We start from the raw sequence: 25,954 nt of genomic DNA, 5'->3' as shown, positions 1-25,954 counted from the left end.
AGCTTCATTCCTGAGTGATGAGTCAACCACCACACTGGCCCCCTTTCCAGGGGTTTTACATGTCCCCCTTCTCCCCAAGCTGTCATAAAGTGCTTTCCCTCCTCCTCCAAGGCATTTAGAATTTCTCTCTTCCCCCAACCAGCCCAAACAATTATCCCCCAGCTTAAGATGCAGGGCGGTGACTTCTGCTATTTGCTGGCAGCTTCCAAAATTGTATCTAACACATATATCAGGTAAGTTGGATACATAACTCCCTTCAGAATCGAACCAGTACTATCTCAGGAATAGCCATCAGGAATGATACAGAAAAGAAAGCAGTCTAAAAAAGGTACTAATTTTAAGGAAAGGCAGACAGTTCTAAAAAAGAAGTATGTATTTATTATTCTGAAAATCCCTAGAAACATTCCAGAAACTTTGGTGTGTCAGATGTTAACATCAATAGTTAAGAGTAATTCCAAAGTGTAGAATCAATAAGGAGTCTCAATACATCCCATGATTTTCTAGTTTTATTTGCAATTTTCAGTTCTGTATCAAAAAGTACCAAGACCCACTTTTCAAAAAGCCTACCAGCAACAGTATCTATTGAAACAGTGCAATATATATATATATAGAGCTACTACCTGAATTCTCCATAATTCCTAATACAAATTAAAAATCTTCAGATGACTATTAAAATAATTAATGCAAATATGGTAATATTTTACATATTTATATAACCCTAAAATTTACATATTTATTTCTCTGAAATGTATGGAGCAAACATTGTTTAAAATGCTGTCTGTATGAATCATTTGAATTAGAGAGATTTAAAATAGAAACTCAAGGTATAAGACCTATTCAGAAATCTTATAGAGCAGCTAGGATTCTGTTATTGTTAAATTTTCTCTCTCATCCTAAATTAGTAAATCAAAATGGAACAATGTAAACAAAACACCTTCTTCCAAAATCTGTCGTAACAGTTATAGTACTAATAGACTGTAGCATAAAAGATGTTTTCCCTAATCCAAGCTATGTTCCCAATGTGATTATACTATACTGAATAGAAAACAACTACTTGTGGCATTTAACAATTACTTTAACACCATTAACTGAAAGTTTTGATATCACAATGCTTTGATTGAATTATTGCCATAGAATTAAGTCAGAGAGATATCAATTTATATTTAAATTTTTTAAAATTGTGGGTTTTTTAAATTAAAATATACATAAGCCACAAGAAAGATTTAGCAGTAGTGCATCATTAATGATTGCTATCAGATGTTTAAATGCAATGTGTCTTGAAGGATGCTAAGATAGATAATAACTAGATATCACAATTAAGTATTATTGTTCAATATATCAAAAAGAGGTGTAAGCTTCTGTATTTAATATATGATCGTAATTACATCCAAGTATGTGTACAGTAGGCAGGTACAAAGTTAATCCTTCTACATATCCTTCTGAGTTTGTTTTTTAGTCATTTGAAGTACCAGAAACAGTCTTTGGATGAGAAGAGGGCAGCAGAGAGTCACCTGAAGTACTGTAAATAGTGAAACATTTCAACAGTGAGAACACACAAAAATAAAGGTACCATACTGTGATGAAAATGAATATTGGGGGACAACATAAATAATACAGGGCAATTTCCAGACAAAATAGAATTCAAATATCATATGGTACCTATGATCTTGACTTTGGAAACTACTGTTTACATTCTGATTTTCCCAACTGTTATTTTAAATATTTTAAATAAATTCACTATTGATTAGGAGCTAGTTTTTAATTAAATTAGAGCTACATGGACATGATTCTGAGTTCATACATTCAATTATGTTACCTGAATTTATGCTCGTGTAGTACTGGAGAAGAACATCGAGACCAAGCTTGTTTAAGCTATCAATCAATATCTTTGAATTAGAATATAGGAAAGAATCTCTTAATGTATTGTAAGCAAGTTTCCAAAATTGAACAGATTAATCTGAGCATGATTTATTGGGCTCAGATATGTTAGTCTTTAGTGTATAGTTCTTCTGAATATTATGATGATGTAGCACAATGTTTCTCTAGAGGAACATTGCCAAAGTTGTTAATGAAATTTTGGAAGGTGAGGAAGATTGTTTCCCCAATTTCTGCATGTATGTTCAATGAAAAGGAATCTAATGTGTCGGTATTCATGACTCCTAGTTCTTCTCTGCTAATTTACATTTATATTCTTAATGTCTAGGTTGAGCCTAGGGAAATTTAACAGTCTATTTCATTAATGATAACTTCCATAGAAATCCCAATATGCACAGAAGTTCCTAGATTGCCAGGCTGCTAGATAAGAATTCAACATCTAAGTATAATTGCTGAATGCTTATAATAGTTAATAGTGCTATCAAGTGATTCAAAAATTCATCACAAAAAGTCATGATTAATCTAAGTTTTAATCGTACTATTATTAAACAGTTGGGGTACGTCTACACAGTAGTTTTATTTCAGAATAACTGAAGTTATTCCGAAATAACAGTCCATGTCTACACTACAAGCAGTAATTTCCATATAATGTCAAAATAATGTTGAGCTAGAGGACTTCTTTCTCTGATTCTTATAACCCTTATTTTACGAGGAGAAAGGGAAGTCGAAGGAAAAGTGCTCTCTCGGACTTCCTGCTGTGTAGACAGCGCCAAAAGCCAAAATATGCTATTTTAACTTAAGCTACTCAATTGATGTAGCTCAAGTTGTATAGTTTATTTCAGCTTTAGCCCTGCTGCGTAGCCATGCCTCTAATAGAATACCATATATTTAAATATTTTTGGATGTTTTCTACATTTTAATTATTTTTACTTTAATTATAACACAGAGTAAAACGTGTACAGTTATATTTTTGATCACAACTATTTGCACAGTAAAAAGATAATCAAAGTCATTTTTTCAATTAATCTCATACATGTACTTTAGTGCAATATCTTTATAATAATTTTTTTTTACATAACTGCACTCAAAAACAAACCTGTGTAAAACTACAACGCCACTCAGTCCTACTCCTATGAGAGTGGAGTCTAAGGAGGACAGCTTTTATGAGTTGCTGCCTTTTTTCCTCTGAGGAGTTGTGGTGGAAACAAACATGGGGGTTTTTGGTCCTCTCATTAAACAGATTTCAAAGACCTTATAGTAATATGATGTCAGTATTCATGAGAGCAGAATTAGGTCCTAAGATCTTACAAGAGAGCAAACATAGAGGCTGCATCTCTTTTCCTTGCTGTTGGTTACTTTTGTGTACTTACTTGTGATGCTAGATCATGCTTGGTCTATAATGAAAAGATTAGAGTTTCGTTGTAAGAATTTGTTGCTGTAAATGTGCCTATAGTTTATGACAGGCATGAAGCCACAAAAAGCTGAACTGTCTATAACGTCACCCTTCGTGCATTCATTCACATCTGTGCAGAGTACAGTAATTCCTCATTTAACACGTGCCCACTTAACACGTTTTCGCGATAGCACAATCTTTTTTTAGGGAATGTTTTTTGAATTACACAACCATCCCCGGAATAACAAGATTTCCCCAGCTGGCTCGTTGCCAGCGGCTGCGTGGGGCTTCCCCCGCCTCCCTGCAAAGAAGCGGAGAGTTCACCACTCGCCACACAGTTCCCCACTGACTCCCCCTCACCGGACACCTTGCTCCCTTTCCTCCGCCCCTGCTTGCATGAAGGTGGCTGGGTTTTCCCAGCCGGCCCGGCACCTGCACGGGGCTTCCCCCGCCTCCCTGCAAAGTGGCGGAGGGGTCGCCGCTCGTTGTGACATTCCCTGCTGACTCCCTGTCAGGGGGTATGCCCCTGACGGGGGTTGTGGCCCCCTTTTACTGGCCCGTGTCTCGGTCCGGGCCCCTCTCTCTGGGCCTATACAGTACCCAAAGTCCCAAAAGTCGAGGTCCCTCTATCAGGGCATATACGGTACCCAAAGTCCCAACACAAAAGTCCAGGACCCTCTATCAGGGCATATACGGTACTAGAGGCCTAGCCGCTCTGAGAAGCCTCTCCTGGCACGGGGTTTGATTATCCAGGGCAGGGGGAATGATGGTAGGGGGACCCGGGCTCTCCCTCTCCACCGGGTCCCAGCCCAGGGCCAAACTTTGTATCTTTTGACTTGGGCTGCTTCCTACCACGCCCCGGTTCCCCTGGGGCCCATTCGCCTCCGAGGCAGTACCTGCCAGGGTTGTGGGCGCACACTCCTGCCTCCCTGGGTTGGCGGCTGCTTTCTCAGTGTCAGGGTCAGGCACGGGCGGCGACTCTGGTCCCAGCTGCTGCTGCAGAAACACTGGCCTGGCCTGCTCTGGTCTCCTCCCTCACCCTGCAGTCTCCCTGACTGCAGGGCTCCCTCTGCTTTTATACCTGGCCTGGCAGGGTCAGAGGGGCGGGGCTTTCTCTGCCAGCTGGGCCTGGGCTACCCCCTGTCCGTCAGTGCGGGGCCTGTCCGCCCCGTCACACTCCCCCTCACTGGACGCAGCGCAGGTCCTGGCAGACCCGTTACAGGGGCATACTCCCAACCCAATCTCCCTCCCCTTTCCTTCCTCAGAGCCAAACACCTCCCCTCCCTGCTGTAACCTAGTCTCCTTTCTCCCCCAACCTTCTGTCCCGGTCCCAACAGACACCACCGCTTGAAACACAACCCCCACCTTTTCCATTATTTTCAATGGGAAAATTGACTCCACATAACACATTTTCACTTAACACGATCGTTTTCTGACACTTATCTATAGTGTTAACTGAGGAATTACTGTATATATAAATCATGATCACTGAGAATGACCAGAAAGTGCTGATTTGGTAAAGTTGTAAGTCCATCTTGCACAAGTATAGATGCCTACACAAGGTGCAAGCCAAAAGAGAATCAGGTCTTGTGTAAATTAATTAAAAAGTTAAAAAAAATATGCATGTGGCATTTATTTAAAACCATAATGGTGCCAGCAAGGGTAATCCCTAATCAAATGTAGAGTACTGTGTACCACCAAATACAGAAAGTAGTGCAAAGGTTAATAGTTGAACTAATAGATACCCAGAAATATGTAATTCAGTCTCTAAACAGTTACATGCCCTAGTGATTTAAACAAGAAGTGGAAAGGGAATTACTCTTTGGAACCTATTGCTCTTTTCTGTAATATTTATGAGTATACCAGCATTTAATTAATTATTTATAAGTTTCTGACATACATCTAATTTGTTTGATACATAATTTTTTATCAGCAGTACTTAAACTGTATACAAGCAATTACTGCAAGGAAGCAGACCACCACCTAAACCTGCAATAGCCTCTGGGGAATGTGATAAGTACATGAAACTGAAAAAGTAATGTGTAACGATATGGGCACCGTATTAAACTTTAAGTTAGCTAAGGTAATTTATAACAGGTTTACATTTTTCCTCTCCAAACTCATATTTTTGTTTATTCAAATTTTTCCAAGTCAACAGTAGACAAATGCTGTAATACTACTCACATGTGTGTATTAAATAAACAGATATACAGATATTGCTTTGTACCATTCTGGCAATGTAAAGGAAGTGGGAATGTGAAGAGGCCTTAGTGTTAATGAGAATCAGGCCTATAGTATGCAGTATAAGAGATAATGGACTGTCATTGGCAGGACTGTTTATAAACTCAGGTCACAGTTCAATACATGTTTTTGAGATTTTATATAATTTTAGAAAATGGACAGCTGCAGTGTATTGCAGAACTAATAGCTGACATTCTATGGCCTACATCCTTAATTTATATACATTAAAAAAGCTTGCGAGCAGCTTTGTTAATGTCTAGAATTTGAACTGTCATAATTAAGTCATACTGCTAGAAATGTAAAGCAGTTCAATGTATTCCAAGTGTATAACCCAAAGATCTCTATGTAGCGCTAAAGCTAGTCTCTTTCACCATCAGAAGTTGGTCCAATAAAATATATTACCTCATCCACCTTGTCTTTCTAATATACGGGAACTAACACAGCTATACCACCACTGCAAATAAATAAAAGCTAGTTATTTCTTATAGTCCATATTTGTTATTCATATTAGTCATATGAATGTTAATCTAACCTTTCAGACACAGTGAAAGTTAGAGTTCCCACTCCTTTTGATCCTACTATAGTTCATACATTACTTTAGTTTCACCGCTGAATTATGATACATTAAACCGTTTAGCTGCTGAATAACAGCAGGTATGAAGGGGAAAAAAAAGTCTCATGTAACATGCAACATTTTCAATGATCACTGTTACAAAAGAATATACCCTTTACAGCAAAACCATTTTATTCCCTTGTAATGGGAAACAGTAGTGGAAAAAAAAGCTAAATGTTCAAAGATTTTATTTAAAAAACTCCAAAAAAAAAACCAATCTCTTCCCCCACTTATATATATTTAGTATTACGCCTAATATAATTCAGCATAAAATACTCGGATGTTTGATAGAAAATACATAGATAATTGCCGCTCTTAGGGTCTTATTCAAGTTGCTTTATGACCCTTTGATATTCAATGAGGAACTTATCTATCTATATATTTTTTAAATGTGCATATGTCTATCTATCCATGAGTCCATTTGTTCAAGAATGCTTCCTAAATGAAAAGAGCTAAGACCACCAAATTTGGTATGCAACTTCCTCTTATCCTAACTTAAAGCAAGCTCAGGGTTTGCTTGAGCCAGGACAATAGGATGTGCCTGGAATTTGATTGTTTCTAATAAAATGGAAAGGAAGGGGACTGGCAAGAGGAATAATTATACCGTGGAATAATACAGTGGGACAGAAAGCACCCCAGTCAGAAGCTGATGCCTGGCAGCACTTGATACACTGGCCTGCCCCAGGGAGCAAGTGCTGGCCACTGGACAGACGCTGCTTGATGGTAGGCATCCCAGTCCCAGATTAAGGAATGCTGGTGGCCATTCTGAGCAGCTCCCCCTTATCCCTTTCCCAGGAAGCAAACAGTTCCCGTCCCTATGTTGGGCCCAGAGAGCTCTGGTGAGCAGCTTGCATGCCCTCTCCCCACTTCTGGGCCAGCACCAAGCCAAAACCAGCTGCCAGGGTGCGTGGCCCCACCCCAGCCCTGTGCTGGACCCTGGCAATGCTGGATAAGTCTTCTAGTACTGCATAATGAAGCTCATGGAGAAGAGCGGCATATGATGGGCAATTTTTTTTTTGTTTGATGACTGTAGCTCATTTATTTATATATGTTATCCTCCCTTGCACAGCTACATTGCTCTATGAAGCACAGTTTCAGTGTGTAGTATTTGTTTCGTTTTTATCTTCCCAAGGAATAGGTTGAGCCATGGCACAGCATTTTAGGTCTCATCTACGTTTCAAGATTATATTTTCTTCTGCAGGAAGTCCTAAAATGTTCAGTTGCAACTGTCACAGATCAACTGTACAGTTTGTGACAAATTCATTTTTGATATGCATATACTTAATGTAGAAAGAGTTATAAGAATATACAAAAGCTGTCTCAATTCAGGTAAAAGACAAATTAAGCGAGCAGGATTCTGGAGAATTTACCTACAAAGACATGGTCATTAGGTTAGAACAAAGCATAGTACCCCTACTGAAGGGAAAATGTTTATTTGAAATAAGAGGTACCAAAATCCTCTTCACTGTACAAGAATTTAAACCTGTTTACTTTTTGAGCCAGAGTAACATCTCCCGCTATAGAAACACTTGGGTATACATCTTAGTGAGGTGTTTCTAGTATGAGACTATAACAGGTACATCTAATTAACTAGATATGTATAGCAATACAAGGAGTTGATGGAAGCATAATGAGAGATCCATTTCCCAGCCAAGGGTAAAGGAGAAAAGAGGATACACCTTTGGAAATGCTTTTTGCCATATAATTACCTAAATTGCATGTATCTAGAAAAGTTTTTGCAGAATGTAAGACTATGTATAACGCTGTTACAATTTTTCTCTCTTAATACATCTTACTTTACTATAGCTTCACCAGGTCTTAAATTGATTGAGAATTTCTCACGTTCTGTCATAGAAAACTGATAAAGATCTTCCAACTCTAAGAAGTCCTAGGACTTCCCTCACGGGGGATTATAAATTACAGTATTATTAGTGCCCACATGGATGAGTAGCATTGGGTAGTAGTCAGAGGGCTGAATCGTTCCCAATAATACCTCCATAACATCTCAGATACGGACCCCTGGCAGGCAGCATACCTCCCGAGATGACATGTCAGGGCGACAGATGGATGCCTCCATCCCCCTCAGAAGACAGTTTCTGATCACCATTAACACTACATTTCCTCCTCACAGTAGCAGCAGCAGACCTCTAGCCTTGGGGATACAAGGCTTCTCCTCTTCTGCTGTAGGGGGTGATTCCTTATCTTCCATATTCAGAACAGTGTAAGGGTTCCCCAGAACCATAGTAGGAGGGTTGGGAGTAGGGGTGGAACACTGCCTGCTGCCAGAAGTGACCAGCTGCCAGTGTCATCCCCACCCCCTCCTCAGCCGCAGCTGTCTCCACATGAATACTCTCCAGGAATTATTTGTGGATTCGGATGCTCCTCAGCCTAGCCACCTCCTCCTGTAGCTCTCCCACGTTTCCTGAGAGATTCCACCAGCAGGCACCTTGCACATTGGATGGTCCCCCCAGCCTGAATTTCAGTAAGTAGAAATTGCAAGCCACAGTTCCTGCAAAACCATACCAGGATCTGGGTAGAGGCATTCATGGTTTGTTGATCTGTCTGGTTATACGCACAGGTAGAGGAGACAGAAGCAGTGCTGGCAAAGGTGTTGTGGGTCTTCCTAACCATATTAGGACTTCCTCCGTTAAACTCCCCAATCTGTAGCCCCCTGTCCACTTCGCTCCCCTGGTCGGTCTGCCTCTGGCTTTTAAAGCCTGCTCACCTAGGTCAAGCCTATCCCCCTTGTTAGCCACACATAGGAAGCCTGATCCTGAGGCTGATCAAAGGCAATCAAGGGAACAAAGGATCAAACACTCCCAGACACACAATTCCAACTGCCATAGTTGTAATGAGTGTTGTAGTTAAGGAAGAGGGCCTCAGAATGCCTAATGATCATGGAGAAGAACAAAGTGTAAAGGGGCACAAAGGGACAATACATTTTTTAAACTAGTCAAATCCCAATTAGCCAAGTTTGGCAGCTCTGTGAAATGAGGGTATGTCTACACTACCCCGCTAGTTCGGGTAATGTATGCATACCGAACTTGCTAATGAAGCCCGGGATTTGAATTTCCCGGGCTTCATTAGCATAAAGCCGGCGCCGCCATTTTTAAAAGCCGGCTAGTGCTAGCTATTCCGAACTATCTGTACGCCTTGTGGAACGAGGTGTACAGATAGTTCGGAATGGCTACGTAGTTCGAACTATCTAGCCCGTGCCGCGTGTAGCCGCGCGGCACGGGGTTCGCACTAGCCGGCTTTTAAAAATGGCGGCGCCGGCTTTATGCTAATGAAGCCCGGGAAATTCAAATCCCGGGCTTCATTAGCAAGTTCGGTATGCATACATTACCCCGCTAGTTCGAACTAGCGGGGTAGTGTAGACATACCCTGAGGTAGTGGATTCTAGTGAATAAAGCACTGAATTGGGACTCAGGAGAATTTAATTGTATTCACAGAACTGCTACCGGTCTGCCCAGTTCATCTTGAATATGACACTTAATTTTTCTGTGCCTCAGTTTTCTCATTTGTAATATGGGGATAATAACTCCATTGTAAAAGTGCTCTGAGGTCTACTGATAAAAAGTGAAATACAAAAATCAGGTGTTATATAGGAAATAGTAACAGATTAACAAAGTAATAGAATAACTTTTTTTTTTTACATTTTTTACTTTCAGATATATAGTTACTTTTATAAAATGTCTGTAATATTTACTGGGAGGATTAATGTCAATATAGTTAATACAAGCAATCAAAGTAAATTGTAATTAAGTTATTTCAAATAAACATCTTTTAATTTCAAAATGTGGCTGGATTCCTCCCCCCCCCCCCCTTTTTTAAAGTATCACTGCATTGGTTAAACTCCTATAAACATGAACACTAAATCTTTACCTCATTACCCCTTTCCTTGTTAGAGGCTAAATGATACTTCTTTCAATTTTAAGGGGAATGTAGGCTATGCATTTTCTGAGCTGCTGAAGCTTGTTATTGAAATTAAGCTTTATGACACTGCTGTTTCCATAGTTGGACCCAGTCTATCGGATTTGTATGGCTGCTTACAGAAATAAGAAGGGCAAGTGTCAATGCTCTTTCAAAAGCAAAGGCAAGGCATAGGGTTTTTAAATGGCCTGAGCAATCTCATGCAGAGGACACCTATTAAAAGTAATCTTCAAAGATCTAGTCCTAATATGTCACTAAATATTTGAATAATAAATGCCAAATTCAACTATCTCTGTTCTTTTCCTATTTAATACTTTTACATCTCCATGGTTTTCAGTAAGGGTACTAGAGGTATCCCGAAATAGCTATTCTGCGTCTTTTGAACCAGCCTGTTATTTCTAAAGATATTTCAAAATAACAGGTTCGCTAGTCTGACGTGCCTGTAATCCTTGTTCTGAGAGGGTTAAGGGATGTTTTGGAATAGCGGCTTATTTCAAAATTAGTTCAAAATAAGATACACAATTTGCCTAGCTCAAATTTTGTATCTTATTTCAACCTATGGGTGCAGTGTAGATGCACCCTAAAATTCATCCCTTTTAAATGGGAAAGAGTTGGAAAATATCTGGCCCTCCACTCATGTTTAAATAAAAAGATGGGCATTACAGAATTTCTCTCGTAGTAAGGAAGTAGTGCTTCTAATTTTCACACAGAGATCTTGTCAATTTTCCATTCAAAATGTTATAATCTATACTGATATGCATACTACAGAAGTAATTAATTTCAGGAGAGGGTTTTCTAAGACATATTATCACCTTGTAGACTTTCATCAGAATCCTTTTGTTTAAGTGAAAAATGACAATATATTTCCAACTAAAATTTTAATTACAAAATAAAGTTAAAGTTTGTTTTCCAGGCTCTGATCCTACAAAATGCTGAGTGCCTCTTGTACTCCTGTTGTATTGGAAGCTGAGGATCCAAAATTCACTGGGCTCCAATTAAAAAGGATTAGTTTTTATTCTATATTTTAGAGAGAGACACAGTGAATTCAATGGAATTAATCAAAGATGAATTATGTATTTAATATGTTATTACTTAAAAATGACAAATCCTTTAAACTGAGTTCATTTACATACGGTTCAGTTCCAATGCCACTACAGTAAAATGAGTTTTATGTAAAAATACATTAAAAGTTGAATAGAATAAACAAACAGTCCTGAAATTATGGTATAATTTTGTCATGCCTGCATTATTTTGGTTGTACGGTGTTCTAACTACATTGATTTCACTAGAGTTACCTGGGGTTCTAATAAGAATAAGGCAGGGATGGATCCAGGTAGTTAGTCATTTCAGATGTTAATGGGTAAAGAAATGTGTTTACAATATAGGATTTTCAAGTTGACAGCATTCCTTTAACATTAACAATAGGAAGCGTGCTAAAAGTTATAGAGATATTAATGGAATGGAAACAAAAGTGTATTTGTTGTAAGTGAAAGCACATCTTATCTGGATAACTTGCCTATAATTTTAATAGGTTCTGACCAGCTGCTGTTCTTAAATTCATCATTTCAGAGATGCTGAATGGATTTTATTGAAAATGTTCAAAGAAAAATCTTTGATTGAGCTATGGAGGCTTTTCTAAAGCACGTCACTAATTTATTCAAAATTGCCATTTGTAAATACAAAAATTGAGGTGCACTTTTTTGTTTTGTCTGTGTTTTCTAACTGAAAATAATGAGAAATTGGTATAGGTTTATCTGCTGTATGTGTGTCCTCTTTCAAAGTGCTAATGTTTCCATTGAGGAGTAGGTTTTATTTGTAGAAATACTCTGATAAGTGACAAATGTACATATTTGTGGATTAGAATCTTTGTTCAGTTAGCTGATTTTAATATATGCTTTGATTTTTTTTGTGGTCCTTATCTTAGTTCTTCATTTCTGGAGAGTTTTCTTCTTTGGGGACTATGTGATTTCCACTGGACGTTTTCGCTATTCTGCCTGAGGTATTCTTTTTTAATCTTATTGAAGTGCTGCTTCTGTTTAGATAGTCATTCTGAGACATGGATTTAAATTTGTTGTTTCATCATCAAGAGTTTTTGCTTTGCACAAGATAGAATTTCATTTACTTCTCTTTTTTTCTGGTTCCTTTTACTAATTCATTTAACATGGGGAAATATTTAATTTAGTGCCAATTGAACCATAACTGAATGAGTAACTTTCATACTAACTGTAGAGCAATTCTGCCTGTATTCTAGAAAATCTCAAGGAATTTACAGTTCTAGAAATCAGACAAATATAAAAATGTCTCCACTAGATTCTATTTTCCAGCTATTCTCTTCCTTCATTAGGATAGATGCCAGAAGCCACATAGCTGCAACATCCTTTATCCTCATTTCCTATCTATATTATGTGGCAGGATCAGTCCCACTCGTGGGTCCCAGATCCAGGATCAGTCCACTGTCCCACAGACTTAGGTATTGTGGCCCAAACCCTACCTGTCATTGCTGGGGTTGGGCTTCTGCTCTCCATCTAAAAGAGTGTGGGGCAGATGTCCTTTGGTCAGCCTGCAATGAGCAACCAATCCTCTCCAGCTACCAGCTGGAGTCTCAGGTTACTCGGGGAAGGAAGCCCAAACGCTCCCTGTCCGAGCCCCTCACTTTCCTCTGCAGACCCTGGCAATGCTGATGTTGCCTTTCCCAGCTTCCTTCACTCCTTACCTATTTCCATTTTCTGTTCCTGTTCCTCTGCCCCTTCCCTCCTACCAGGGAAGGCTTTTAAAGAGGTCCCTGTATCAGTCTGAACTCAGATCAGGTGGCCCTTAATTGATTTATAGCAGCCCTGTCTCAGCTGCTCTTAATTAACCAGGGTCATTGCTGTGTTTTTAGAGCTGCTTCTATCCCCTTCTAATCAAGCTTTCTACTCTGCCCTGCCATAATATTTATATGTTCCCTATCATCATACATCATACATAGTACCTTACAATCTTCAATGCATTTAGCCTCACAACAGTCATGAAGCACAAAAAGACCAAGTGACAATGTTTATAGTGAACTGGTCGTTTCCCACAAGAAAGTAAGACACTAATCACCAAACCATCTTTCCTCTCTTCGGGTATGTCTGTGCTGTAATAACCACACACAATACCCTCCCAGCACCAAGTCAGAGAAATCAGATCAATTGACATGGGCTCACAGGGTTCAGGCCTAGAACTGGTGTTCTGGCACCCACTGCTATCACTGAGTTTCAGAGCCCAGATTCCTGCCTTAGTCTGAGTGTTCACATTGCAATTTTTAGCCTCACAGCTTGAGCACTGCAAGCCTGAGCTAACTGACATTAGCCAGATATAGCCACGCCATAGGTCTCTTACTGCAGTCCTATCTTTACAGTGCGGAGTGACCAGGTATTTATACAGAAAGATATGCTAATTTTGCTAATCCTCAGGGTGCGTCTATACTGCAGGGCTTAACTCAAAATAACCTACACAAAGTGAGCTACGTCAACTGGGTATCTTATTTCAAAATAGCTTATTTTGAAATTGGGAGCATCTACACAGAACTTATTTCGAAATACAGCATTCTTTCTTCGACTTCCCTTATTCCTCGTACAATGAGGGTTACAGAAGTCAGAGCAAGAAGTCCTCCAGCTTGACAGTATTTTGACACTATTTTGAAATAACTGTCTTCTGTGTAGACCCGGACTAAGTTATTTTGGAATAGCACTAGTTATTTCAAAATAGTGTTGCAGTGTAGACCTACCCTCAGTGTCTGAAGTTTCACAATATGACAGCAAAATACATTTTCAAGCCAGTGAAAGGTTCAGGCTTTTGCCCAATGAAGTTGTGTAGGAAAGGTTTTGGGTTTTTTTGTTTGTTTTCTTTTGGTAGAATTTTTATGACATCCTTTAATCAATAGTGGTTCATTTTTTTAAATATGCATTTATACTCTATGATCTGTGCCTGCTCAGAGATATGTGATACATGCATGTTTTTACATTTAAAAACATGTACAGAAATAGTGAAACCTTTAATAAGATGACTGAATTCCAGGTTTGCACTGAAGGCATACAATTCAAACATTTTATTGGAAACCACCATTGGGCTAAATTCTTTATAGGCTTATTCTATAAGTACCTTCTAGAAGTACCTTCCTGCAGTCTCTCATGCAAAATATTCTTCTGTCCCAAACTGATGAAACAAGTTATGTGAAGCTATTCAGAAAAGCTTTATAGAGAAGAAAGAGTTGACAAAGTTGACAGGAATATATATGCAAAAACAACCAAAGAGTCTTGTGGCACTTTAGAGACTAACGGTATGTCTAGACTACATGGCTCTGTCGCCAGAGCCATGTAGATTAGTTTACTAGACATACCCAAATGAAGCGGTGATTTAAATCCCCAGGGTGCTAGGGGATGGGAGCTGAGGAAATGTTGTACATCAGCCATAAAAATGTTGGCATATTTATGTGGGTACCCATACCAGCAGGCCTGGCCAAAGAGTGTGGGGGCCAAGGCAGCATGCGGAGCCACACAGCTGCATGAATCCTTGCTGGGTGGGCAGGGCCGGGAGCTGGACAGCGCAGAGCCCTGAATTCACAGAGCGGTGGGGCCCTGAGTACTCGGAGCCCAAGGCAACTGCCTCGCTTGCCTTGCCAAAGGCCAGGCCTGCATGGCAGTGCCGGTGCCTGGTGATGGAGCTATCTGACTTTGTCCTCACCACAACCATTTCTGATTTGGGGATTATTTATACCTTCAAGCCAACTCTGCTCCTAGCTGCTAGCCTCTAGGACTCCAGGTTTCTTCCTATAGGGCTGTTCAGATGGGATAGCATATGGAATATAGAACCTCTTTAAATCATGATTTCAAATGTAGAAAAGTCCAGTAGTGATGGAACATCACTGATGGCTGTGAAGTGACTTTTACTGAGGGAATCATTTGGAAAATATAATAGAAAGGAAAGAGGAATTATCAGGAGCTGAATGACATGTTTCTCCTACTGTTTAGTGGCCGGGCAGTGGTGGAGAGAAAACATGGGCTGCATGCACATTCTGCAATTCTTTCACTGAAAGTCTATATTGCAGACACTTTCATAAAAGAACTGTCTTCTTGGAAAGGCAGCAAGTCTTGGCTTTGTCACTTTATATCCCTGCTGTGATTGGGAAGGGTTACTGAAGACTGCTAACATTCAGTGGAGGTGGAAAGAGAGACTGCTTTTTTGAAACTGGTGTATAATTTTAAATGTCAGCTCTTAAAAATGTAACGTGCCTGAAGAAAATCTGGCATGTATTTTAAATTTCCCATTGACATGAATAACGAGGAGTTCTGTGGCACCTCAAAAACTAAAAAAATTATCTGAGCATAAGCTTTTGTGGGCTGGAACCTGCAATCACATGCATGAAATGGAAACTTCAGTTTGGCAGGTATGCAAAAATAAGTGTGTTACATTACTATGTGGAGGACCTGTGCTAACAAGGTCAATTCATTCAGGATGGATGAGAGCCACTCCCAACAGTTGATAAGAAGGCATGAATGAGAAAAAAGAGAAAAATAGGTGGGCAATAAAATGGCAAATGAATTTTAATGTTGATAAATGTAAAGCAATGCACATTGGAAAAATAAAAATAATCCCAACTGTACATACAATATGATGGGGACTAATTTTGCTATAACCACTCAAGTGATGGTGTCACTTGAGTAGATATACAGAGTTGGCAATGACATTTGTTGCAGGGATTGGTTCTTGTATTAATGTTTCTGTTGCGTGGTGTGTAGATACTGTGAGTATTTGCTTTAGGTTGAGGAGTTAAAAAAGGGAACAAAGAAGCAAGTGATAACCCAGAAGTCTATGAAGGGACTCACAGAGAGGAACTAAGGAGAAAGTATGTGTACATCTACACTGCGATAAAAGATGTGTAGCATGGTTGCAGTTGGCCTATGTCTGCTGACTCAGATTCACAGGACTAAAAAATTGCAGTGAAGATCTTGGAGCTCAAGTTTCAGCTGCTATTCTTAGCCTCACAGTCCAAAATAGTTAACATGGGCTCAGACTCAGTGCTGTGAGTTTTTAAATGGCAGTGGAAACATAATATGCACCATCTTAAGATGAGAAAGGTTCCTGCAGGGATATAGTAGACAAAAGGCAGAGAGGACCCAGCCTGCCTGATAAAACACAGATGATTTCCAAAGAAGAGTGAGGGAAGAGTGAGCTAGCAAGGATCATTGCTTTTAAGATGTTTTATTGTTTTTGCCGTGTCCCTTGGAGTATTAACATGTAAACCAGAAGCTTCACACTTTCTGAGTGAGGTTGTGGAAAAGGGTATATTTAAGTACTGAGAAATCTGGAAAAGTACTGAGGGGCAGGCATCTAGAAGTGGCTTTCAATGCTCAGAGAGAGGTGCCAAATAGATGGTCTAAACCCTGAGAGTGTACTTAAGGATGCTGACATTGAGAATAATTGTTAGATCCATTAATGCTCCAGGAGCTTGAAATGCTCGAGGGAATCCAGAGCAGGTGGTATGGAATCCCTTAACAGGAAATCGAGTGGGTGACTAGGCAGTGGATGATCAGTAGGGTTAGTGACAGAAGGATCACCCAGAATTTCTCTGGGGACAGAAAAATTAACATCAGTGTCAATGTTGTTCACTAGAAAACAGTACTCCTTTGACAGCTTCTGAAAAGTCCAAAGTTTATGAACATTCTGGAAACATGCAATCTAGGCATTTAGCCAAAACCTAGATTTGATAATCCACTAAAGCATGCATCATCATTCAGTAATGGTCATTTCTGTTAGTATAATGGTGGATATGGTGGAGGATCACAGAACAGGCACATGGATTCCATTAATAGTTCCTGAAAGGTGTGAAAAAATCCAATTGTTCAAGTCCCTCAGTGACCATTGGCCTATACTCATATCCGTGGAACACTGTATATTATCATGAGCGACATCATGATAGCAAGTATCAGAGGGATAGCCGTGTTAGTCTGTATCTGCAAAAGCGACAAGGAGTCCTGTAGCAGCTTATAGACTAACAGAGGTACTGGAGCACAAGCTTTCGTGGCAAAGACCCACTTCATCAGATTATGATAGCACTCACTGTCCATTTTTCTATCCTCAAATTAGTTCCCAGATGATGGGTAACTGAAGAAGGCAGTATCCATAAAGCTAACACCCTTTTCTGTGAGGTGTTAGCCTCTCTTTCTGGTGATTTGGCATTGTGACATTAGAAACAAATCATTTAAGTAAACATGGATGAATGGTCCCGCTGTTCTGGGGAACCTTCCTGGCTTATCACCCTACCCTGGTAGAATTGGCTAGCAAAAGGATCTAAATTTTTACACCCACAACTTTTCCCCAGAGCCTAGAGAAGGAAATCAGGGATGCCTTGGGTTGGACACTTGCTCTGGCAATGGCCACACACTCTCAGGCTGTAGGTGACAGGGCCTTTCTTCCTGATGCGAGGGCCAATGCTGGGCCCCTTCAAGTCTGGCTTGCAAGGCCTCTTGGTTGGTGCTATCACCCTGTGCTGGGCCTTTTGCCAGAGTCCCCCTTGTTTTCCCAGCTACACACTGCAGTCAGCACCAGACTGCTTCAACCCCAGCAGCAGCTCCACTCTGTCTCAGGGCTGCCACTGCTCTGACTCTGGCCCCTCTGGCTCTGGCTTCTGCAACTCTATTCATCTCAGGCTGCTTCCCTGGTTCACTCTGACTAATGCAGCCCTGCTCCCCAGCTCAGCTCTGGCTCCAGCTTTCTCCTTAGCTTGGCCCATTCTAGGTCAGAAAGCTCCACCTCACACACAATGGGATCTCTGGCCTCCTGACTCCCTCATTGATTGGCCTACCCTGTCAATCAGACGACCTGGAGCATTGGCACACTGAAGAACTGTCAATCTAAGGGTACGTCTAGATTTCATTCCTCTATCTCGAAAGAGGAATGCAGACACCTGAAATTGCAAATGAAGCGGGGATTTAAATATCCCACGCTTCATTTGCATAATCGTGTTATGGCACTATTTCAAAATAGCACTATTTTGAGAGAAACAACGGGGTTATTTTGAGATAAAACCCTTCCCTCAAAATAACCCTAACTCCTCCTTACAAAAAAAAATGAGTAGTAAGGATTATTTTGAGGGTTCTTTTATCTTGAAATAACCTCATTTTTTCTCTTGAAATTGCGCTATTTTGAAATAGCGCCATAATGCAATTATGCAAATGAAGCACAGGATATTTAAATCCCCGCTTCATTTGCAATTTCAGGTGCCTAAATTTGTATTCCCCGAGAGAGGAATGAAGTGTAGACATTCCCTAAGGTCCAGATTTCTCATTGGCCCTTTCCTTTTCTTTTGGCTTTTGGAGATGACCAACCAAAAACTCTCCACTAAGTTTCAGTAAGGAGCCAACTGTTCCTTTACTTAGGTACAAATCACTATGTATTTCTTCCTCCTGAAGCTTAGCAGTCACTGCTGCTCATTGCAGGTCTTGATAATAGTTTAGTTCCAGCCATTCTGTAGTTGTGATGCAGGCCATAAAGCAATGCTTCACCTTCAAGTACTGCATGAAATCAGCGATTTCTGGTCTAGGGACTGCACACAATGTAATAATAAGTACTCTGTCAACTGCAGTCTCAGCCTCCAGATCTATTACTGCAATCTTTATTGCAGCCTAACCACAGCTGCCTCAAAGGTCTTGAAACACTTTTCAGATGCTTCTGCAGAAACATTTCTTGCCAAGAGTGGAAGTTGAACATTCATCCTGACCTCCATTTTGAGAAAATGACTGGGATCTGGTAGCAGTACCCGGGAAGTATGAAAATCCATCAGATTATCTTTTTTTAGCACATCATTTACACAAATCCTCTGCATTCTCAAAAGACTTTGTCTCAGGTTGTGCTGGTGACTGAGAGCTGCATACCGTAGAAGAATACAAGTGCAAAAGGTGAAGTACAATGCAGACACAGTACAAACTGCAGAAAAAACAACAGGGCTAGTCTGGTACTTACACTCATGATATCCCACCAATTCAATTGCCAACAGTTACACTAGAAAATTTAGCAACTTTTGTGACTCTCATTTATGGATTTTTTATGCATTGTGTTTACATTTCACCATCCAAGGTTCAAGAATAACAGTAAAGCAAATAAAATATATTTTGTTAGGTTTTACAACCAAAAATATGGACCCTCATCCACTGGCCTCACCAAAAAAGCCTAAAGATACATTGCTGATGGTAGCTGCTGTATGTTAAATGAACCAGTCTGGGGTTAGGCAAGTTTCAAGTGGATATGTGTCCATATCACAACCACCATAACAAGTTCTTTAAATGACACTCTTGTTGTCAGCCTTAACAAAGAGGCTTGGGATGTAAAAAAGGATGAGCTGGAGATATATCCAAGTCCTTATGAATAGGTCCTGCAGCTCAAGACTGAACATATTGTCAAGGTCATGTGACGAATGTTGCATTGCTATTATATATGTGCTGCACCTTCTTTTATGGAAACCATGGTTTCCAGTGCTGTCAAATCTAACACCTTTCAGAGTAACCTCAACTCATTTTTTTAAAATCAATATTGTGTGAAATATGCCTGCATCTATAAACAAGTCTTCTAATCTGAGTTTTATACTATAAGTTTTAAGAATGGCCATTGGTTATTATTGTATATTTTAAACTAGCTCTGCAGCTTTCCAATAAAGTAGCATCTAAGTTGGTATAAGTGCTTAATTTGTAATGAAAGAAGCACTGTGGCTCAAGCAATTATACGCCCTGGGGTCAAGCATTTTTTTTCTTTCAGAACTGGCACAGCAAGTCCAGAGATGCCAGGCCTATGAACTGCCAAACCTAGAGGTACTAGGACTCAGTCCTAAGTCTTGACACAAATTAAACCTATAAATCCATGTAGGATATGGCCCATAGCCATCCACATTTTCTCCAGTGAAGGCACTTGAATTTTCTATTGTTGATTATGTGTGATGTTGGAAGTGTAAGGGAAGCTGAGCAGGGAGTATGCTGCACACTTTAAAGATTATAGCAGCACATGTGTTTTTCCCAGAGTGCTAGGTAGCTCAGCACTGCCTGCAAACATGGGATTGTGCTGAAATATGCAACTGACCCTTTAAAGCTAGACTACACAACCCTTAGTCATGCTGTTAAATGCTTAATCACAAGTAGCCCCACTGCAAGAAACGGCTGGTGAACTATCTTTTCATTTGTAAAAAGTAACATTTGTTCTGAAACTTAAGGCAGCCCTTCCAAAATAGGTTTGTCTCTATCCAAAGGTGGAAACGACTCCTCATTTCAGCTATACACACACACATACATTTGACTTAGAAGAGAATAATCACACAGAAAGCAAATTTCTGGAACATATTATGAACACAATGCAGCACCCATTAGAGCACACATATACCAACTGATATACTAGTTCCTGTTTAGATTCAAGTATAAACAAACTGTATTCTCCTTAATGCAACTACTCCTCTAATAGAGTAGCACAACTCAAAGTAAGGGCAAACGTTATCCCAGAGTCCATAGCCTTTGCATATTACTGAAAATGACACACGAACTATGAGATGTGATATTTTCTGAACGAGTAAAATAAACACAGTATGACCCAGAGCTGCGCAGTGACAGGGAAATGATTGAATTACAACAGATTTTGACATCAGCGGGGTGTAGCACATCTTAATATTACTAAGATATACACTTGGAAAAAAACCTCATGGATACATACATATGCAAGGATTAGTAATCATGAACAGCAGGAGCCAATATGTTATATGGCAATAAGCCTGCCCGGTGTTGCTACCTTGTCAATGTGGGCCAGAGTGCCCAGTGGTTTAACATTGTACTGATCTCTGGTACCAACTGGTAGAGCTTTGCATTTGACAATAAACCTGCTTGATTGATTTCAAACCTTGTGTGCATCTGTCATTTCTAGGGCCTCTCAGAGATCTCCTGTGTTGACCCAAGTGCACAGGGTCTAACACTATAGATAAAGAGAGCACCGATAGTTATGCACGCAGCTGAAAACATCGATGGAGTAGAGATCCTGTCAGGAGCGTGCCAGGACAACCCTGACCAGACGACGCTGACACTGACAGTTCAGAACACCGAGGTACGACACTGGTGACCCTGACGTGATTATCACCGGGCAGGCCTATTGCCATATAACAGATATTAACAGCAGTTAGTCAAAGTTAAGCTACTGTGCATTCTGTAAGTTTAGGCAATGACACCTGCCGTTCAGGCACCTAGTGTGCCCCCCTCCCCCAAGGTCGGCCGGAGAGCACCCTTTGCAGTCTTTGTCCTTTTATAGACAGGTACAAACAACTTCTTTACGTACCAGGTTGCCACCCTCTGTTGCCTAGTTACCACCCCTCACCTTATGGAAGGGGGGCTTACTTATTAGCCTTCATACTGTCAGTCTCGACCTGGTCCTGAACCTAGGTCGGTATGTGCATTAGTTTTTTGGGAGTCTTTGTACCAGGACATTTCTTATTAAGATGTTCCATTACTCCCCTTTGGCTTACAGTTTGTACCCAGTGCCTCCCTGTGTCCTTCCATGCTCTACCTAACTTACACAATTACACAGTTATCAGTAGGGCCTCTTTCTTGGCTCCTGTGTTACTGAACCAAAGTCTTGCTCACTAGATTGCAGGCCTGTTGCTGTTTTCATGTTACAGGTCTCTATTTAGGCCTGCTGACTCCATGTTCCTGACCCTCAACTTACTACTATAGGAAAACAAATAAGAAAGGGAAACAGTCACTTACATAGCTGCTCCTTCAGTCTCCTAAGAATGCTACTTGGGCTATCACTCCTTAATTTGAATTATTCTCACTTTTCTAGTTTCCTTTAGTTTAGCAAATTTTGATGCTTTTGGAATATCTCTGACTAGGATGAAGAAACCTCATCTCAGTATGCAATATCATAGAATACATTGCAAATACACTATCTAAAAGGATTATTTCCCCAAAAAAGGAATACTTGCTTCTTCCCTATATACTGTTCTGACTGACTATTTTTAAATCTGTTTTGTGAATTTACCATACTAATAATACTTCAGATAGGCCAGGGTGACCTAACTTTTTTCATTTACAGCTCAGCATTATTCTTATTTCATCCTCAGCAGACTGCCAGGTTTATATATTCCTTTTAACTCCATCTATACAGTAATAGGGTCATGGCTGTTTCCAGGCTTTCAAGCTTGCTGTTAATGGAGAATTTTTCAACAGTTTTGTGCAGTATATTGTGTTTTATTTGTAATGTTGCTGACCTAAAATTTTTCATTGTGCAATAAAATTTATTACTAGTACAGGTCTCTTATTCATTTGTAAAGTTTCAGGATATTCCATGCAGTGAAAGTTCACACAAAAAATACAAATCTTGATTCCCAACTTGGATGAAATAATCAGCCTATAATTGGCTGAGTTTATTATTGTTGTAAATATAGTGCATGGCATTTAAATGGGATGTGGAGAGCAGAATTGATGGGATAAGCTTTAGGGATTTTTTTTTCTATTACATTAAATGAATGTTGTATAACAGAAAGACCTTAATTGTTCAAGCTTCTGTATTTGGCTTTTTTAAGACCTAATTGCCACATCAACAATTCTGGTGCTAATATGTCTCTTAAGATCAAAAATTGGTTGTGTTTTTTGTTCTTTGTTTACCTCTCCCAAAAAGTGATCAAACAGGCATTCTATTTTATTTTCATTTTCACTTTAATATTTTAAATCAGTGATAAATTGCAAATGAATAATTGTGTGCCAGTAGAAAAGGGATGGAAACATACATTTATGCTGTAGTTGAACTGAAATGCTAAGAAATATATAAAAATGTTAAGTAACATTTGGATGAAATATATTGCAATGAGAAAACTGGTTAAATGAGACAAAATAAAATAAAAAGTATCCTTATTCTTCTGAGGTTTCAAATGCAGAGAGATATGGGCCCAGTTAGTATAAAATTAATAGAGCTCTGCTGATTTACACAAGTTGAAGATTTGACCCATGAAGTTTTAGCCACTGGGCACATGGAAGATAAGAGGCAGTGCTGAAGCACAGTAGTGCTTTGTCACATAGGCACCAGGAGATCCCTGGGGATCTCTGGTTTTCAAGGCACAAATCTTAGTCTTAGAACAATGAAGTAAGAAAGTGAATCCAACTGTCTGGATTTCTCCTACCTGCTGTGCTGGAAAATCCCATATGTAGGTCTATTTAATTGTGAGTGTCAGGCTTAACTTTGAATGACCTGCTTTTGGCCAACTGTGTCATAGCTTCAAGATAATTTAAACATTCTTTCTTGTCTGTGAATATTAGAAAAGTCCTTGCTGCTTTAGATAAGCAAATGACATTATATTCTTCTTCCTTTCCCCTATTAAAGCAAAGAAGTTGAATATTAATGAGTGTAGACTAAGAATTATGTTGTCATGCATGTTAGTCTAGGAAATATAAATTTATCTCATAAAGAAGTCAAAGGATTAAAGAAGGCCTTTACTGTTAATTGGAAACAAAAGTGTCATCGGTATCCTGATTTAAAGGGCACTCTAGGATGATAAGACAGTAAAAAGAAAAGTTAAGGAAAATAATTAAGGTAGAAGTGGTATTGTTATTCATATTTTTTTTCTAAAATCCCTTTACTCATAGCCTGTGGCAATCAGCATGCAATTCCCTATGTTTAGTATAATTTTTAAAATAAAAACACACATAACAGAAAATATACTTCAAAATTAAGGTAATGTTTTTATTGCCAAAAGCACTTCAAGAATCAAAGCACATCATATGCTAAATCTAGTCATTTCTTCTTAATTTACAAAGTTTATGCTGCCTGTACCTTTTCAGTCTTCTGATATGTCAGCTTCTTGTTTTGTTTGTTTTGTTTTGTTTACTCTGCAGTTCACTCCCAGAGAACAAGAAGAACATTTAATTTCCATCTCTCTTCGTGCTCCATCACAGAGCCATAGTTGCAAATAAATACTCCTAGCAACTCTAAATTCCTCATACCCTGTGTCAGTGTTGAGCTGGGAATGCAATCTTGTCTCTAAGAAGAGGACATAGTAACTCACACACCTTTCCAGCTATGCATCATATTACATGATTGTTTGATTGTTGAGACTATATAATTTTTGTTATATGTTGAAAGAGTTTAAGTGCAGGCAGTCCCCGACTTAAGCGGATCCAACTTATGTCGGATCCGCACTTACAAACAGGGCTTTTCTCGCCCCGGAGCTCACGGGCGGCGGGTCGCCACCCATGTCCTCCAGGGCGAGAAAAGCTTCTCCCGGTCTCCCTGGTCTGCTGGGGGAATCCCCGCTGGACCCCCCCAGCAGACCAGGGACACCTGAGCAAAGCCGCCGCCTGGGCGGCTTTGCTCGTTTGCCCGGGAGCAAAGCCGCCCAGGCAGCGGGACCCCCGCCACCTGGCGGCTTATCTCCTGTCTCCCTGGTCTGCTGCGGGGGTCCAGCAAAGCCGCTGGACCCCCCCCAGCAGACCAGGGACACCCGAGCAAAGCCGCCGCCTTTGCTGGACCCCCCCCCCCCCCCCAGCGGCTTTGCTGGACCCCCCCAGCAGACCAGGGAGACAGGAGCAAAGCCGCACAGGCGGCATCCCGCCGCCTGTGCGGCTTTGCTCGGGGGCAAAGCCGCAAAGCCACACGGGCAGCAGGGTCCCTCCGCCTGTGCGGCTTTCTTGGGTCTCCCTGGTGTGCTGGGGGGGAATTCCCCCAGGCCCCCAGGGAGACAGGAGCAAAGCCACACGGGCAGCAGGGTCACTCTGCCTGTGAGGCTTTGCTCGGGTCTCCCTGGTCTGCTGGGGGGGGGAGGGGGCGCAGCTAGTGCGCCCCTCCCCCCCCCCCCGAGCAGACCAGGCTTTTGTTGCGGGACGCCTCGGGTAGAGCAGCTGGGGTGCTGCCGGGTTGGTCCTGTGGGAACCTACCGGGCAGCGCCCCAGCTGTTCTGTCCCAGGCTCCAGATTCAGCAGCTGTTGAAACTGATCAGGCTGATTCCAGGAAGCTGGGGGCAGAGCAACTCTGTCTCCGGCTTCCTGTAGTCAGCCCCTGGTCATTTTCAGTGGCAGCAGCTGAATCTGGAGCCAGTTCCGACTTACATACAAATTCAACTTAAGAACAAACCTATAGTCCCTATCTTGTACGTAACCCGGGAACTGCCTGTATGTCTTGCAAGTCAGAATTATGGCTGTTATTGAAATGTATAAGGGGACATTTTCTCATATCTATGTAACTGAATATATGAATTGTAAACTTTATGGAACCATTATATAAATTTTCTTAATTGGTTACTTGGGGTTAGGTTTGTTTGTTTTCAGTTTTCTTGTGTTTTCCATAAGGTTGTATTTATTGTAGCAAGTCAATTAAAATTCTTTCCCTAAAATTAAAAAAACTGTTCAGAAAAGTTATTGCTTACATTAAATCCAAAGAAATGTGCCAAATTCAAGCAAAATGCTGAGAATACACATTACCTAAAACTTTTCTATATTTCCAAACAAGATCTTTAATTATAGAAGGGTTAATTTAAAGGTCCAGAAGTCATACTGCTTAGTATTTGAATTAGGGTGAGTTTATATCATCAACAAGCCATAGTCCAAATGAAAAGATTCCACCCTTTCTTTAATTAATAAATGACTTTCTTTAATTAATAAGTTAGGATCAATTTTACTGGTGTATTTATTCACAATATCAATATAATCAGATTAAAAACAAATGAGATTTTACAGAGGATCTCTATTTAAAAGTGAAGTGCATGAATGTTTACCCCATTAAAGCCTCCACATTTGCCACTCTTCAGTAATTGTGATGATGCATATATGAAACACAATGAATTCTGAATGCCTTAGGTGTGTGCTGTACTGTATACCATGAATTAACATGAAATACATTATAAAGCACTGAGAAATTTCTGC

The 25,954-nt window shown here is 40.2% G+C and overlaps 1 protein-coding gene and 1 long non-coding RNA gene across 5 annotated transcripts in view; one reads left to right on the top strand and one right to left on the bottom strand.

Moving 5' to 3' along the window:
* Window positions 1-25,954, bottom strand: part of TENM1 (teneurin transmembrane protein 1) — a 1,699,828-nt gene that overhangs the window by 652,259 nt on the left and 1,021,615 nt on the right. The window lies entirely within an intron of this gene.
* On the top strand, window positions 1,428-24,333 carry LOC142831244 (uncharacterized). Of its 2 annotated transcripts, XR_012906919.1 has the most exons (4): window positions 1,428-1,566; window positions 11,980-12,054; window positions 20,976-21,152; window positions 23,933-24,333. It is a non-coding gene; the product is annotated as an uncharacterized LOC142831244 (long non-coding RNA). The 2 variants fall into 2 exon arrangements; XR_012906918.1 differs by lacking the exon at window positions 20,976-21,152.

The sequence above is a fragment of the Pelodiscus sinensis genome, chromosome 13 (assembly GCF_049634645.1).
Source record: "Pelodiscus sinensis isolate JC-2024 chromosome 13, ASM4963464v1, whole genome shotgun sequence".
Classification (NCBI taxonomy): Eukaryota; Metazoa; Chordata; order Testudines; family Trionychidae; genus Pelodiscus; species Pelodiscus sinensis.
Note: the sequence above shows the minus strand (reverse complement) of the source record. Positions and strands in the feature narration are given on the sequence as shown.